The sequence below is a fragment of the Doryrhamphus excisus genome, chromosome 14 (genome assembly GCF_030265055.1).
Source record: "Doryrhamphus excisus isolate RoL2022-K1 chromosome 14, RoL_Dexc_1.0, whole genome shotgun sequence".
Lineage (NCBI taxonomy): Eukaryota > Metazoa > Chordata > Actinopteri > Syngnathiformes > Syngnathidae > Doryrhamphus > Doryrhamphus excisus.
In genome coordinates, this window is record NC_080479.1 from 6,791,768 (window position 1) to 6,808,618 (window position 16,851).

A 16,851-nucleotide genomic window follows, 5' to 3' on the forward strand; every position below is an offset into this window, starting at 1 on the left:
GAATTGCCATGGTGAGCCTTGCAGCAAAAGTCGAGTCCCGCTTGTGCAGAAGCTCCACTAAATGACAGGATGCCAGTCAATCCCTGCAAGAAGACGTCCACTCGCTGCCATTCCTCGCCGGAACGGCGTGAAGGCAAGCCGGGGAAGAGCGGAGTGGATGTTGAACTTTATGCAAATGTGTCATCCTGAATTAGCATGAAACCTGAGTGGAAGCAGCACTCGCTGCCTGTCAATCCCATGGGACACCCCCCCCACCCCTACCACCCCCACACACACACATATGCAACTTCTCCCCATGAATACATGCATGGCTAACTTGACAGAAGTTTCCTGCCGGTGGGCTGGCTCAGCTAACAACTTCCACAGCAAAATACGTTACAAGAACACAAAACTGCACGTCCTTCAATCCGTGTTTCTCATCAAAGTGCCTTCAAATGTCGCCGTTTGCCGGCCAACTTAACATTTTACACCGCCGGTGGCTGCTTGCTGCGCAGATGCCAACTTGGACGTGATCTGCGGAACATGCAGCAATCAAACCAGGTGCACTTTACATAGTTTGGAAAAGTTAGTAAAAAAACAACACTACTTTAGTCGTAATTACAGTGGTGGAAATAGCACTGATTTGGAAACAATGGACTTGTTCAGTGTCCGTTTGACAAGACAAAAGCGTTAGTCATAAAATTAATCAATGGAACCATGAATTTAGCCAAAATGTCCCTGACGCTGCCCAAAACCTCAAAATGCTACCAAGAGTGACCTCAGAAGACCTCTGATCACTGATTGAGCTCCTCCGTAGCTTTTTGCAACCAGAGTGAAACAAGGTGAGGAGAATCTACCATCTCCCTCACGTTTGACACGCTGGCCTTTCAAGTTGCAGCTTTTCATGATGACATGAAGGAAAATCCTCCTTCCTCTTGGACATGATGCCGCCTCCGACCTCAGACTCGCCCGGGCTGCATGAGCTACGGACACTTGAGAGGACCACTTTGTAAAAAAAATAAATAACTAAATAAAATAAAGCAGCAGGCTTCACTACACATCTTAAAATGAAGAAAAACAATTCTTAGGCTAAAGCGTGAATGTAGTTCTCATGGCTATGCTAGTGTTGTCCTGCCCCCCTGCCCCTCCACAATGCGGGTTTGTGGTCGCTCACGATCACTTTGTGCTTGGAATTTCGGGTTTCACTCCGTCGCGGTGCTTCATAAATTATTAAATATATATTTAAAAAATATATTAAATTTTATATAAAAATATACTAACATATATTATTTAAAAACATTATATTTTATATATTTTTTGCCTCCATTAAGCATAAACATGGCTAAATGAACTCTTACAAATTCCGAAGACTCATTCAAAGACATGATATGTAGCATTCTAAACTGGTCACAAGGTGTCAGTAATGTTCGGGGAGACACACAAGCACCAGACATGATCACCACTTTTTTTGTTGGTTTGAATTGTCTCACAACAGGCCCAGTAATTCCTAGCACGGTCTATTGTCAGCAACACACACAAGCATGGCTTTCATTTATGCCTAAAAATGTATATTCTTCTGATTATACTATATACTATACTGGGTAATACAAACCTGTACAACATATATTGGGTAATACAAGTGCATAGGGGTGTTATTTTATGTCGAGTGGGCTCTCATGTTAAACGTATTTAGACTGTTTTTTTATGCCCTAACTATGAATATATTCCATTTATAAATATGAATTCCTACTTTAGCAGACAGTCGGGAGTGAAACCAATTAGCCGCAACAGAGGAGGCAAAACTGTAGACATACTGTATGTATGCACATACTGTAAAATGCTAATATGTTGCCTATTTAGGGTATTTTTCTTTTAAAGGTCACATCTGAGTTGAAGATCACGCGGTTAAATGGCCGTTTAGGCGTGAAGAAATTGTATATTAAGCATATAAAAGAGTTAATATATAACATATAAAAGAGTTGTAAAACTCGTATTGGAAGTCGTACCCGCTGTAAAGCAGCAAAAACGCAAGTCAACTCAGGACGTCTAACGCTCCTCCCTGAAGGGTTCGGCCAGTCTTTGTTTTTGCGCCTTCATGCAGCATTTGAAGAATAAGAAGCCGCCGCACCGATTGTGGCATCGCTAGATCTAACGTGTGCGGCGGCGGTTCAAGCAACAGCGTCCCACGGTGAGAGGACTGCTTTCCAGTAAATATCAGGAGGACTCATTCTCCTCTCTTGATGACCCAAATCTCTTTGCCTCCGCTTCTTAGAAGCACGCCTCGCACACGATTCATCTTGTTAAATAAACGGGACCTCGGTGTGAACGCGGGCCGAGTCTCCTGACTCGTGTTGGCGATGCGATGCAGACCTATTTCCTCAGGTGCTGACGCACGCTCAGCCCTGTTTACAAAGCCAAAGGAGTCCGCCATTCTCATCTAATATGCATTTGTGGTGTTGAACGCTACCCTGCCGCTGAACTTGGTGGGTTTGTGGGACACGGCGCTTGGATTCTACATGCATCTCCTGGGCACCGTGCTGGCATCTGTGCAATTCTTCTGGGTGGAGCTGTTCCACTTCTGGATTCTCCTCCACACTCGCCACGTTAGACATTACATGCGTCATCTTTTGCCTTCCCGAGCTTTGCCTTTCAATGCTAGCCAAAACCCACGGTAAACTACCGATTGGAACCGTAACCGAACTCCTCCAATGAACGCAAGTTCTCCAAAAGCTAAAGATGGATAAATTAACTGTGGTTGCTGTGCTTTTTCACACAAGATGGCAGTAGCTGCGTGAGACGTAACATCTTTATTTGCCTCTGCGTGCGCTTTAAAATGTCGCAGCTTCTGGTGTGAAACCACCCCGCACTCAACTCATACAGCTGCGTGCGCTTCACCTCTGTTCCAACATCGGTTCTGTTGCTGCCGTGTTGTCCAACACCCTTGCCAAAAATGACCACGTGGTCACAGAGGGCCATGTTTCCCTTGCCACAAGATGTTATTAGTTGCATTTCAATGAACGCATTGCTCTAGGGCTGCATGCGCTTTAAAATGTTGCTACTCGGTCTAACAGGCATGACCTGAGGGCCACCAGTTGTCTGCACTGTTGTTTTTCCAATGGACATTTTTATTGGTTATGAATTCCGACTGAGCAGCTTGCTCCTTGTCGCTGTTCCAACATTGGTTCTGTTGCTGCTGTGTTGTTTTTAAGACAGCTATGTTTTCCTTTCCCCATTTCATGTGCTCCAAATGATTCTAATTATTGTAAACAAATCAGTTATCACTTGCTTCCACCTCTTTGCGGTTCAATAATGACGAGGCGTCGCTACATGTCAGCATTTGAATGCATCGTTAAGTTTTTAACTCTGTTTACGGAAACATGACAAAAGGCTCCGTTATTAAGATGCTCGGCTTTTCTGCAAATGTCACGCCATTGGAAAGCACAGCTGTAATCCATATCTGTGTGTGTTGAAACGCTGGCCACATTTGTTTGTGTGCAGGCCTAAACGCAATCTAACACCATGCATTACAAACCCGGCGTGTGCGTCGGCGTCTGATTGGCTTCGATCCACTGGATGTCCAGCTTTGAAAATGTGTTTGGTGTCTGCTTAGTGTTGGTATCAACACAGGACGGTGTCGTCCAGTCAATAATGTCTGCATTGAGCAACGTTGCAGGTGAAAAGGTCACAAAACCCTGAAATATATCAAACACTTTGTAAAGTTGTAACGTCGCCGTTAGCTGAGACGAGTTCCTCATTTACTTGAGTAAACACCAAAACTGTAGGCTTTTAAATCATTGACTCCGGGAACGCACCGAGCAAAGCATTTTTGACCAGCTGCTCAGTCTTGTTTGTTGATGGTTGATTATGGCCGCTGTCAGCCATCTTGGCAGACCTGTTATGATAATAACGTGCTATTGAGGTCGGAGAGGAATCAAATCAAACTGCAAACTTTTTTTTTGTTGTTTTTTTTCCAGCTGCTCCCCAGTGGAGAACTATAAGCCGGGATTCTCTGGGCCGCCGAGCTGAAGCCGAGGGCATCCATCTTTAGTTGGGTCAGGGGTTTAGCAGCAAGGTTTTAGGGGGTAAAGACAAGATTGTTACTGAGGTGAAGGTTGAGGAGGTCGATGCGCTTGTCTGTCCTCAAATTGCTTTTCGACGAACAAATAGTGATGCTGGAACTGATACTGCAGCCAAAACATGAATACTCGTTGTTCCGTTGGGGCTGAAAGAAGGTGAGCACTGCTTGGGATACTCGATTTGGGGGACGCCTCTAGCGCTTGTAGGGGTATGAAAGCTGCTCATGACAATTGCAGCCATCTTGTGGGGTGAGCTATTTAGCGTTTTACCATATTTTTACCGTATTTTCCGGACTATAAGTGGCACTTTTTTCATAGGTTGGCTGTTCCTGCAACTTATACTCCAGAGCGACTTATAAATGAAAAAAGTGTTTATGTTACATAAACACTGGACACCTTTTCTGTTCATGTTTATTTTTTGTGTAGCTGAATAAGCATTGTGTTAGCATATCTTACACCTATTCAGCCTGTTCTCTATTCTTTTAGTGGTAGAACTTGCCTTCCAAGAGGACGTAATGTCTGTTTTGGTCAAGTAGTTTGTCAAATAAATTACCCGCAAAAAATGCGACTTATACTCCACTGCGACTTATGTATGTTTTTTTCTGCCTAATGATGCATTTCTGGCCTTGTGCGACTTATACTCCGGAGCGAGTCCATAGTCCAGCAAATACGATATTTGGAAAGCGTATCTCTGTATTAAACCATTACAGCAGCAACTGAACCAATGTTGTAATAGCAGAAAACTGCTTAGCTAGCATTAATAGTGCTGATGAGTTCGTTGTAAATAACAGTAAATAAATAAATAATAATAAATAAATAATGTAACATGCATGGGTTTTACACCAACAGTTGAACAGCAACATTTTAAAGCACATACAGAGGTAAATAAAGCTGCTCAAACACAGCTGTTGCCATCTTGTGGAGCTAGCTTTTTAACATTTTAGTAATGATAATAATAATAATGATGATGATGAGTGCATGAGAAAGCATACTTTAGTAAAGCAACAGAACCGGTGTTGTAGTAGCGATAAGGATCAACCCTCTATGACTGGCATTAATAGCACAGATGATGTAATCACAGCAACACCTGAGTGGCTACATTTTAAAGCGCATGCAGAGGTACATAAAGCTGCTCCTGGTGCTTCAAATATGTCCCCCCACAGCTGCCACCATTTTAGGCCCTTTTTGGAGCAACTTGCTGTTGTAGACCACGCATCCATCGACTATAAGAGTAGTTCATGAAATGGAGTAATTGTGCTTGTTGAATCCTTCACTGCCTGCTACACAGTACAACACGATAGAGGGCAGTTTGTGTTCCAAGGTAGTTGATCCCCCCCCACTGACCCAGTTTGTTAGCAGTAATCCTCTACAGCGCCCCCTTACACCTCCATAAGTAAGTCTCTCATCCCCTCGCTCGGGAGGACACACCGAGGTCATGCTCTTGTAAGCAATGTCGGAAGAAAACACATGTTCAAAGAACACACATATACACATACACACATACACACACATATACACAAACGCCCACACAACGGGAGACTGCATGCAAGCACACTGGCAACACAAAGGTCATGAAAACATTGTGTGCAAACAAGAAAATACACGTTTGATGTTGTGATAATACTATTTGGGTAAACTTTTTGGGGGGATGCGTGATTTACATATCTGTGTGCGTGTGTGTGTGTGTGTGTGTGTGTGCATGCGTGTGCTTGTGTATGATGTCTTTGTGCACTTGTGCGAGTTCTAATGGAGGTGTGTTTATCCCTGAGGTCTTAGTATTTCATCTCCTCCCAGTTCAGTTCTGCCCTGCAGGTGGGTAAGAGGTGTGTGTGTGTGTGTGTGTGTGTGTGTGCGCGTGCCACGATCCACACAACTTTGCCTATAGGTTAAAAAAAAGACGGAAGGGAGGCGATAAGGTGCTCTTTTGAATTATGATTTTTGTGATTTTATTTCCCTGGTTGACCAGCATTATGGGGCCACAAGAGAAGAAGAGGAAAAAACTGTCATCATTTGGGAGGCAAGGAACCACATTTTGCAATCATGTGATTTATCCTAGCCAATCAGTGAAGAAAAAGAGTTCTATATGTTAAATATAAAAGGAGTATATAATACAAAGGAGTTCTATATATATTTAAAAAGTAATTTATATGATTGAATATAAAATGTACATTAAACTAAATTAAATCTCAATAAATCATGTAATAGTAAAAAAAGTCTTAAAATACTACAATGATGTCCTGGGGTTCCATGTTTTGAATTCAAGTATATTACACATAAATATTGTAAATATTTCATGTTTAAATTTAATAAAAACATTTAATAATAAATATTTCATATAAAAAAGTTATAAAAATAAATATAGTCATATAAGTCATATAAAGAAATATAAAAAAATATTACATTTTGATTTAAGGCTGTACATTTATGAGACATCCCCAGTATAACAGTATAAATAATTATAAATATAATGAATAACAATAATGAATATATTAGGCACCATTGTACAATCTCATGCGGAAAAAAGGCACTGCAGGGTTGCCAAAATATGATACGCTACAACCGCAATCATAAACAGAGGTTCTATTATTGCTACATACTGAGCATAATGTACGCAGGCGTACCTAATGTAGTGGCTGCTGCCGTGTTGCGTTTGGGCGATGGGGCATTGCAGTTTGTGTGTGCAGTAATTGGCGAGCAGGGAGATGCTGCAGAGCTGATTGGAGGTAGAGGAAGGAGGGAAAAAGCTTTGATGGGAAGTTGCTAAGATGCTAACAGCCATCGAGGAAATCGCTGGCCTTTGTATTTGACGTGTGTGATGTTTGCGTGCAGCATCCTGTCTGTTTCTATACGTCTTTGATGGGGGAAGACCCAGCTTTTTCTGTCCAATCACATCTTCAGCGGCTCCTCAGCACAACATTGTGTGTTTCAGCGTTGGGGGGGTTGGGGGGTGTTATGGCTCCTGTGTGAATGTACTGCACGGACTCCCGTTATCTACGATTAGCACGTTCTGTCCTCTCGTCGGCACGTTTTGTCTGTGCAATATAACCAAGTCTTTCATCTGTGTCTGTCTCCTCTCTCAATATTAATTCAGCAGCGAGTGACCCCGTCTGTTCCTCTGCCGACTCTTTTATGAACGTCATTTATTCAGCGCTGATAAGCGGCTCCCTTTCCGTTTTCAGCCACAGATTACAATTGTAATCGCTACAATAACGTGGAGGCGCGCCGTCCGCAGTCAATTCCCGCCACTTTTCAGTCTGTCGTCCTTTTGACATGATGTACTGCATGTATTCAGAATTGATTTCAATTTTTCACTTTCTGAAAGGCTTTTGGACACTTTGGCTTCATCAGGTGGGATCTCAACCGTGAATATTACTCATTTATTTGTAATTCTGTGCTACTTCTACATTCCTTGTTAGCTTTTTTAAAATATGCATTTTACATATTATTCTACATCCTTTCAGTGCTTGTGCAGTCATTGTGATAGCTATGAGGATATTCATTTCATGGAGGAAAGCAACATGAGCGTGTAGTACTTAGCTTTGGCCAGCAGTGGCGCTGTTGAACTACAGTCAAACCCCAGTTGATTCAGTTTTTGTCCAATTTTTGATGAATCTTGCTTCATTTATGTATTTTTGATTGATGCATGTGGCAAACTAGTCAGTTTGCCCTGGACTGCAGTGGCTTACATTTCAGTTGATTTCTGGTTCCTACATTTGTATTTGGAAGTATTCCCAATATAATTGTATTTTATTTTAATAGTATACTGCTGAGTATCCTGCCACAGTTTTACAATGGTGTGTATCGCCTGACCATGTTGACCCGCATATAAGACGTTTTACCTGCTATTTGGGTGTGGTAATGTTGAACGTTTGTACCTTTTGTTGCAGTTTGCATCCCTGTGTGATCTCCAGTTAATATTAAAAAAGACAAAACAAAGGCAGGAATTAGGAATGATATTTTGCTTAACAAAGTGCACGGTGTTCTCAGTGCTGAATCATAAATGGCAGTTCTCTTAAGAGTGTTTGGCAGCGCTCATCGCACTTGGAAGGACAAAGATAAGTACCCACTGTTCCACTTTTCATAAATATTTATAGCTGACTTTACATAATGGAGAAAGGAAACACTTGTAGGCGCCTGGTTGTACACCTTCTACCTCGCCGTGATGAATGAATATATGAATTCGTAGCGCCATTGAGCTAGCTTGCAATCTACCCGGTGAGGACGTCTGAAAGTGGATTGTTTTGGATCTCGGGGCCACAGGGATCCAGCATTGTCTTCCAAGTCAGACAAAATGACGTGGAAGACTTTCCCCGTCTGGTACACAAGTGTGCCGTTTCATGTGTGTGTATGTGAGACGTTCCAGTAATCCCAGCGGCTAAACTGGTAATCCCCTCAAGCTGCCCATTAGCCTCCTGACACACGCAGGCTGCAGGCGGGTCGACACCCAGGTGTTAGGCCGCTATTCCTGCGGGGGGGATCACTTTGATAAGCCAGGGAGGAAGGGGATGAGCCCAGATGTTTGGCTTTGCCTTCAGACGACGCGGCATGGAAGAATGTTGGCTGGAGGAGACGTCTCACCGAGGCTCAACAATCCAATATCGGGATCAGAGAGTGTCCACCTTCATAGATACTCTACATTCCATTTGGCACGCTTTCTACCCCAAAAATATCCTTTTGTAACGTCCTCCTGCGCTTGCTGTCACCGCTTTGACCTCAAGTCGTGGTAGATTGTGGATGGCCTTATTCCAAGAAACGCAAGTTTATGGCTTCTTACGGCAGGGAGGTGGGCTTCATTGGGCTTGAGGAGTAGAACGACACCTAGGAAGTGAACTTAAAAAAAATATATATATGAGACATCAACATGTGTTTTTATTCTTTTCTGTACAATATAAAGATACATTCATTTTCTACCGCTTATCCTCACGAGGATCGTGCGGGGTGCTGGAGCCTATCCCAGCTGTCTTCGGGCAAGAGGCGGGGTACACCCTGGACTGGTGGCCAGCCAATCACAGGGCACGTATAGACAAACAACCATTCACACTCACATTCATACCTATGGACAATTTGGAGTGGCCAATTAACCTAGCATGTTTTTGGAATGTGGGAGAAAACCCACGCATGCACGGGGAGAACATGCAAACTCCAAACAGAGATGGCCGAGGGTGGGCGCGCTAACCACTCGTCCACCATGCAGCCAAAAAGAGATACAAAAAAAGATTAAAAAAAGACCGCTAACTAATGCTTTTACCGCAATGGGACACTGCCCACAAAGCCTGCCATTAAAAACCTCCAACATTTTTTTCTGCTTTTATATCCATGCCAGTTGACATATTGACATATGAAGAGCTTGCAACCAAAAGGCGCTAAATCCATTTTGACTGATTTCGAGAAAATCAATGATTTTTAATTACGAACATATCAATCTATTTGGTCATCAAGTCTATATTGCAAATGAAAGAGCTATCAATATAGGTCATAAAAATGCATGCTATAAAATCCTGCACACACCATGTATTTTATATATTTTTTTTAATTAATTTTTTTCGGATTTAGCGCCTTTTGGCTGAAATAAATTTGAAGTCACCTTTAACTTCTTCAATGGCATTGTTGTAAAAGAATGTAAGGTGCTTTAATGTACTATGCTAATAAAACAATTACAACACAGAAGCCATTCTCAACATACAATACACCCCCCCTTTTATTAAAAGCAGTGCTCATATTTGACTGCACCATGAAGGTGACAGTGACAAAAATCATCTCATTACAAACTCTTTACATTGTATGTTTTTTAGTACAAGTAAAATAATGTTTCTCATGAAAGTTGGAGGTGTCAAGGTAGAGACATGCCTTTTATGGCGTAAAAAAAACTTCCATGTTACAGAATACTGTAAAAACACAATGTGTGTTCTCCTGAATTGCATAACGTACTGTAACTATCATACGTGTACTTCATGTACACAAACAAAACAGGATGCGCACTGATACTGGCTTTCTGTATGTGCAGTGCCAATTGTATTCTTCTCTCTGATTGGTCAGATTATCAATAGATGGGAGACTTGGGCCAATCAGAATAAAGAATAAAGAAAGGGATTTAGCTCCTTTTGATTGAAATCTGAAATGGAAATAGCGCCTTTTGGTTGAAAGCATAAATTTCATATCACTTTTTTTCATATTTTTAAAAATGATTTCAAGACCAAAATATGTGATTTGGATACACATGACAGAGGTCTATTAAACTCATGAAAAACATGCAACTTGGTGAAAATTGGATTTAGCGCCTTTTGGTTGCAAGCTCTTCATATGTAGAAAGGAATGCTACATCGAGCGTTAACCAAATTCCAACAACCAACAAAGGTTTGGGGGCAGTCACTTCCCCAGCACCAGTCCAGTCATACTAATAATAATAATAATAATGCATTTTATTTGTATAGCGCTTTTCAAAATACTCAAAGATGCTTTACAGAAAAAATGGAATTGAATAAAAGCAAGGAAACTGTAAAAGATACATTCAAATACAACACTCACAGCTAAAACATGGGTAAAAGCGGGGCACAGCAGTAATGACCCCTTGTGGCGAAGAGTCCATGTCCCTAAATGCACCATTTGAGACCGGCGATGCTTTTGAGTAAAATGTCCTCTCGTGGAACTGTCATGGACGTCATACATTTCTTTATCTTTGCAAGGCACACTCGCTGCGTCTTTAGCGTTTGTGTTCGGAGGTCTTTCTTTCCTTGAGCCTCACGCCCACCCGCCATCCCTCCGGAGTTTAATGGTGAACTGCGTGGGCACGGGGATGGACGCGCCTGTCTCATTATTTGAAGACAAACACGCTGAGTCCTCTGGTATGTGGAAGTTGGCGCGCCACTCTGGAGGAATGGCTGTCTTTGGAGCGTGACGCAAACGCAGATGACTCAATCGCTCCGAAGGTTTGCCGCATCCGGTTTTCCAATTTCCAACCTCTTAATTGCAAACCATAAAAGGTGTTTCCAGCTGTTGTGTCCAATCATTGTGGACTAGCTTGCAGCTAGCTTGCAGCATGTCCACCGACATTTTTTTTCCACCATGTTGTGGCGTGTTCTGTATCATGACTGCACTGCAACATGTCAGCCATGTTTTTGGAAGGTGTTGCAGCGTGTCGGTCGTGTTTGCGGAGTATGTTGAGACCTTTGCATCGTGCTCTTTGCAACTGTTTGCTATAAAAAGGCAAGGCGTTGCCATCATTAGCAGAGACTTGTATTTTAGTCAAACACTGGAGTTGCTCTTAAAACACAGTTAATCGCTCAGGTGTGCACACATTTACGACAGCGGCAATGTTTAAAGATTTTACGTCGTCGGACTAATGGCGTTGAAACTCTGCCACGGAGGCAGCGGATGTCTGCAAAAGGCCCGGACGGGAGTGGAACCGGGAAACAATGCGTGTTCCTCTCTGCTCCATCGCGTCGCTCCATTATCCCGGCAGACACAAATACAAGAATTCAATTAAAAGAGCGTGTAGTGACCTTAACACGCATGCACGCGCACGGCCACGTGCACGGCCACGCAGCCTTTGTGGATGTATCAATTAATCACCATCTGTCACATGACCATTATAGGCCGTGTTTCCTCACTGGACCATGGGCTCCTTTCTTTGTTGTGCGTTCGAGCGCCATTGTTAGCCTCGGCTCCTTTATTGTTGTTAGCGCCACACTAATGAGTGCGTGCTTGAGCATGGTTACAAAAAGTATTCCAGCAAAAGCAGCTTTTGTTTTCATAGATGCTGTGCATGAATACTATTTTTCAACATCTCATGCACGTTGTCCAACTCTAGCTTGATGCGGGAATTTAGACAGTTTTTGTGTGTGTAGCTTTAATGCTAATGAGCTGTGTTCGTCCACAGAGTGTGTGCTATTGTGTACTTTAACTTTGCACTGGTCCAACATAATAGATGTCATATTTCACCTACAACAGCGGGACGTTACGGAGTGGGACAGCAACACTAGCATAGCCATGCGTGTGCGCTAACGTGCTAACATTACACTCACCTTTTAACAGCAGGGTATGTAGCATACTACAGTGGTATGAAAAAGTATCTGAACCTTTTGGAATTTCTCACATTTCTGCATAAAATCACCATCAAATGTGATCTGATCTTTGTCAAAATCACACGGATGAAAAAAACAGTGTCTGTTTTAAGTAAAACCACCCAAACATTTCTAGGTTTTCATATGCACAGAGATATTGGACTGTGCCGGTGACTTCTGTAAGTCTTTAGCAGACACTCTTGGGTTCTTTTTTACCTCTCTGAGTGCTCTGCGCTGAACTTTTGTTCAGGCCTCCGAAGCGGCGGTGGACGGCCTCTCCTCCAAACTCTCTCCATTTGTAGACAACTTCTCTGACTGTCCATTGATGAACATCCAGACTTTTAGAGATGGTTTTGTATCCTTTCCCAGCTTTATACAAATCAACAATTCTTGATCGCAGGTCTGCAGACAGCTCTTTTGAGCGAACCATGGTGCACATCAGACAATGCTTCTCATCAAGACAATTCTTACCAGGTGTGTGTTTTATAGTGGGCAGGGCAGCTTTAAGCCGCTCATCAGTGATTGGGCACACACCTGACTTAAATTGTTTGATAAAAATTGGTTTCAATTGCTCTTTAAGTCTCCTTAGGCAGTTATTTATTCCTCCCCCTTCTGTCATTGTTTGCATGCTATCCTCATTAAAATATGAAAACCTACAAATGTTTGGGTGGTTTTAGTTAAAGCAGACTGTTTTTTCATCTGTGTGATTTTGACAAAGATCAGATCACATTTGATGGTGATTTTATGCCGAAATGTGAGAAATTCCAAAAGGTTCAGATACTTTTTCATACCACTGTAGCTTTGCCTGTTCGCTGACGAAAACCCAAATGATCAAACTCACAGCTGCCGTGTTGGTAGCTGATTTTATTTCAGGATGTGTAGCAAAGCCTGTTTATAAAACTGTTCTTCATGAAGTGGGGGCCGTATAAATGGCGGGTCGAGACGCAATGCAAAAGGTGGTTTCTCTTTCATGACTGAGCGCCTCCCTTCTCCAAAGTGAAGCAAACAAATTGGTTTGTCTAAAGAGGCTCTCGGGACACAAACGGCTCCAGCTGGAACTTATTTTGAACCAATTAATCAATAGCTATTTTTCTATTATTAACTATTGTTTTTGATTTACCAATGTGAACATCCGGAGATTTCAACCTCTCAGTAAGAATAATAATGTTTTCATTTGCTTCGTCATCCATGAAAACAGACCTGTTGTCTTTGTGTTTTGGGCAAACTAAGATATTCCCACACAGCAACATTGACTTTGGAAAACAGTGAGACATTTTCTCCTCTAATTGTTTGTGTTGGGTTCATATTGATTTGGTCCATCCGGGGCCTCACCGATTACTCGATGAATGGAAACAACAAAAAGAAAGTAGTTGCAGCAGAAAAGAATATGGTCAGTCAGATGCTACTGATGCTATGCGACTGGTGCCCATTTGCCCAGACGGTCGCAATAATTTGTCGGGGAATTATAGACGATTCAAGATGTAAGAAATCTGTTCGGGGATGTGGCACTCATGTTTTAGCATGAAGTACTGCTACTGAACATTGGCACTTTACTAGCAAGATAGCTTGGCATAGAAGTCTCCAAACAGTATTTACCTCATTGATGGCTGTGATGATAGCAGTATCCATCACATCTGCTCCCGATGCCCTGAAGCTGTTTGATATCCGGGGACCGTTACGGCCGAAGCCCATCATCTGCCTCGCTCTCATGGGATCATTGGATGACCCCTCCAGAGCACGACCGTTCGCTTTTATTCCTTTTCATTTGCCCACCTGTCTGTTCCTACATGCTGCAAAATGTCACCGGCTTTATTTGGCGTGGTGTTAATGGCGTGTTGCACACACAGGAAGGACGGCTGCATTTTACCCGCACCGTCATCTTGCTTCCTGGTGTTCAGCACATCTTTAAAATGACCGTCTGTTTGTATAGTTTGTATACATTTCGGTGGTGTGCAGTGCTGCATAGTGGGAGCGGAGCTTAGCCATTAATCAAGATGGAAGTTTAAAAAAAAAACAAAAAACGTGTACTCAGATTTGCTCCAATTGGCTCCACAATAGCGCCTGGAAGTGGACGTGGAAGGACACGCTAGTGAAAATGATTCATGGTGCTTAGCTAACACTATATATAGTCACCTGCCATTTTCAAGGTTGGTTTTTACACTTTACTTTCAAGAAAAGCCTCCAATGTGTTGAGAAAGCATGCGTCCGAGTGTTTGCCAACGCTTCTATTTCGCATCTTCAGCTGTGGAAAAGGTGTTTGGCTGCGGATGAAAGCCTGGGCGGGGCCACTGTTTAATTTGTTGATTGTGACTGCATCATGTTGTCGCCAAACAAGTGGCAGAGGTTATTATTGGATTGTTAAGGATCACAAGAGCTAACATTACAAGGCTTTGGCGGGACCGTAGTAGAGCTGGACATGTGCTACAATGCCAAATGACCACAGAGACATGATATCATTTACATCTTGTGTCAATACGCCTAAACCCGATACGGCCGTCCCTCGTTTATCACGGTTAATTGCTTCCTGACCCGACTGCAATGAACCACTTTCTGCGATATAAGATCTAACCGGTTTGACTTTCTAAATATGTTTTTTAACATTATTAGAGCCCTGTGGACATGACATAGCACCCCTATAGTCACCTTCACACTCCTATTATTCATCATGTACACAGCGTTGCACAACTCTTATGCTGCGGGAACTCCAGAGGCTAGCAAACCTGCAAGCTAACCACTTAGCTTTGAATTTATTTCTTCTAAATTTTAAAAGCCGAAAACCGCTTCCACACGGGATGGGAGGAGAACATGTTTTCCACTCTGTCATGTGGGTCCTGCCTCGGCTGTCATGGAAGCTAATACCTCCGGTCCAAAGTATTGTTGTGTTCGCCACCGTGTCTGCTGGGTATGTCAGCCATGTTTGTTGACAATATTGCAGTGGGGCGTGTTCCCCCGCCATGCCCGTGGATCATACTGCATGTCAGCCATATTTGTGGAAGGTGAGGTTATTTCTATAACGCATCTCCCATGTTTGTGGATCGGGCTGTGGCAGGTCGGCTACGTTTGTTGCATCACGTTCGCCGTCTTCGCAGCGTGTGTTGCAGCATGGTTGCCACGCTTGGGGGTATGTGCTGCAGCATGTTTGTGGTGTGTTGCACCATGATCCTGGGAATTGAGTCCATGCCGTAGCATGTAATAGTTAGGTGTTTTGTTTGTTGTTGTTTTGCTTTTTGACGATTCCATGAGTCGCATCTTTACGAGCGCCGACTTGGCCACCTCCTACGCACGCCAGCACCGGCATACCTTTGTGTGCGTGTTTAATCCCTTCCTGTCATATTTCTTCTTTTTATGTGCTCCCTCTTTTCTCTCAGCACCACATCTAATCTCCTCTTTCCTCCCCCGGCCCATATATCTCTCTAACGACTGTACCTTTAAGTCGCTGTCAGCCCTGACACCTCCCCTTTGAATGCCAGCAGAGGCATGCAATCTGTCTCTGCCTATCTAGCCAGTACAGGTGTGTGTGTGTGTGTGTGTGTGTGTGTACACGCGCACCAGCATGCCCACCCGTTTGTGTTTCACTAAATGTGTGTGTATTTGTGGCTCTTAGTGCACGTGTCACCCCATGCCCGTCAACTTTAATAGTAAGTGATGGGCTAGCCAGAAGCCTAAACAAGCTTTAGCTCCTGGAAAGGTGGGGGCGGGGGGTGGTCAGCAGTCACTATCTATCTAACTGTCTGAGAGGTAGCACGGAGCGGGTGGGGCGGAGGGGGCGGGGGGGAGTACACAACATTTATTATTTAAAAGTGCAGCCAACATCCAATTTCATGACAATGGAAGGCCGCTGTTAAAAATCCTGCAAGGAAAATCCGTTTTTCTGGTGGCAGCTTGTCAAAAACACGAGGTTGGTCGTGTTGTCAGCACCGTGGCGGCGTAACACACCTGTTGATAGGTAAGGTACAGTGCACCGCTGTTTTATGACAGCCGAGGGGAAGGGAAAATGCATAAACGTCAATGTGAGCGTCATCAGGACTGGTCTGTTATGGTGGGGTCTCTTGGGTGGCGTCCCGATAATCAGCATCATCAGCACGGTCGCTACAAAACTTATATTTATTTTCTATTTTTAAATTGTATTCTTGTTTTAGAATTTTTTTATTTGTAAAATTTATTTCAGCTAGTTTTAGTCTAGCCAATCAGAAGTATGAAGAAAGTCATGTCTGGAAAAGAACAACAACAAAGGCAATTTCAAAGAAACCTTTTGTTCAGAAACCACAATCCTTATGTGAGACTAGACTAGACTAGACTAGACTAGACTAGACTAGACTAGACTAGACTAGACTAGACTAGACTAGACTAGACTAGACTAGACCAGACCTCTTTCTCTTTTCTGAGTACGTCTGACTGGCCTTGACTGTATACGTCACGTCCTGCATTGGTGGTCCCTCTTAGCCCCAACATTTTAGCTTATCCATGCTATAAGTGGAGCTGGGGTCAAAGGTCGTAGCTGTACTCTAAACATTTAATGTGAGTAAAAAAAACAACAGAAAACAACAACAGGCTGCCGGGTTTTTTTTAGCGCGCATGACGGGGCTTGTCAGTCTCAGTCTCGGCATGTTCCCCTCTCAACCTCTGGGGCGGACGGCGGGGTTAATCTGCTGTTCAACCCCCCCCGTCGCCTGCTGGAACGACTGTCATTTCCTTGGGAGGGGGGCGGTGACAGTCAGTCCCCCTGGAAGTCAGAA

At 43.2% G+C, this 16,851-nt stretch overlaps 1 protein-coding gene across 2 annotated transcripts in view; it reads left to right on the forward strand.

The window, feature by feature from the left end:
* csmd3b (CUB and Sushi multiple domains 3b) overlaps positions 1-16,851 on the forward strand; it is a 240,614-nt gene that overhangs the window by 46,149 nt on the left and 177,614 nt on the right. The gene's annotated exons all lie outside the window — the stretch shown is intronic.